The 1587-nt window shown below is 36.7% G+C and overlaps 1 pseudogene; it reads right to left on the bottom strand.

Annotated features, from left to right (window-relative positions):
• Positions 1 to 622: 622 nt before the first annotated feature.
• Positions 623 to 741, bottom strand: LOC148442001 (5S ribosomal RNA; annotated as a pseudogene).
• Positions 742 to 1587: the final 846 nt, after the last annotated feature.

Here is a 1587-nt window from a genome sequence, read left to right as displayed (position 1 = left end):
AATGATTAGTCTAAGTATAACATTCTCCTTAGGCATAGATATATATTAGAATAATAATATATTAATAGTTTGATCTAAAAACACTATGAATATGTACTGAATTGTTTTATGTATATAATTATATTGGATATTGTTTAGATATTTATTCCAAAAAGGAATTTCTTTAAAAGTTCAACCAAGAGGAGCAGAAATTCAGGGATATAATAAGTTGTGAAATGTTCTTAAGGTATGGGGATCATTCTTTCACTCTTTTCCTTGAAGAAGAGGTTCCAAAGACTCTGAAAATTTCTTGGATTTTCATATTGGTCCGACTCAGACAAACGACCTCTTTTCATCCAGTTAGATAGTTACAATCGGTTTTAAGATGTACTTGAAGTATGGGGATCATTCTTTTACTCTTTTTCTTGAAGGGGAGGTTCCAAAGACTCTAAGGATTTCTTGGATAATCATATAAGTCAAACCCAAGATCCACCTCTTTCCATTCAATTGGGTAGTTAGAATTGTAAAGTTCTGATATCATTAATCACTCCTTGGCCTTAAGGCTTGCAATTGTGAATATGCTATAATTCCCTTTTTAGGCATTATCATTCTCTAGCCTGGTTATATTCCAAACCGCCGGCTGAATTTGCAGCACCAGGTATTCTCAATGGGTTACCTTCCTTGGTACTAACCTGGCCCAATCATGCTTTGCTTCCAAGATCGGACGAGATTGGGCTCACACATGATGGTATGGCAGCAAATACATATTTCGATGGTCCATAATGCCAGATATTCTACCAAACCTGGACTTCCCTCAGAAGATGAACCTTCAGGGTACTACTCAGGCCCCTCCATAACCTGGGGGTATATTGGTAGATAGGAATGGAGCATATCACAAGAAAGGAGCAATTTCGTAGTATTCATTGAAGCCTTTAGGTGCCAGTGTGTCCAGTTCAAACAGCCAGAACATCTCTCTTCTTGATAGCAGATTGCCCAAATCCCCACCTCTTTCTCCCAGAGTAACGTGTTCTATTGCCTTGAAGGTGATATCTTCGGGATCCGAATTATGTTTTATTGAGAAGTGTTTGGAGACTGCATGTCCTTCAACTCTGTTTCTAATGTTCCTAATGTGCTCCTGAATTCTGATTTTTAGTGGTCTCTTGGTTTTTCCTATGTACTTGAGTCCACATGTGCACTCTAACAGGTATATCACTGATGTGGAGTTACAGTTCATAAAATTCTTTATAGTGTATTCCTTAGATCCGTCCGAATTCGTGAATGTTTTTCTCTTGGGGTGAAGAAATTTGCAAATATTGCAATGTCCGCATTTATAGCTTCCATTGCACTTCAAAGTGTTCATAGTTGGTCTTTCATTTCCTTTATCCCTCAGCATACTCGGTGCCAGTAAATCTTTTAAGTTCCTTGATTTTCTATATATAATCTGTGGTTTTGTCGGTAGGATCTTTTGGAGTAAAGGATCCATCAGAAGGATATTCCAGTTTTTGTTAAGAGATTTTTTAATATGATTCTCGTGTCCATTATATGTTGTAATAAATGGTACCATTTCTTCTTTTTGTGGTTTCTCCGTCTTATATTGTAGTAGATTAT

Source organism: Taudactylus pleione, unplaced genomic scaffold (genome assembly GCF_031769625.1).
Source record: "Taudactylus pleione unplaced genomic scaffold, aTauple2 ptg001661l, whole genome shotgun sequence".
NCBI classification, from domain to species: Eukaryota; Metazoa; Chordata; class Amphibia; order Anura; family Myobatrachidae; genus Taudactylus; species Taudactylus pleione.
The sequence above is the reverse complement of the archived record's forward strand: the minus strand, read 5'-3'. Positions and strand labels throughout refer to the sequence as shown.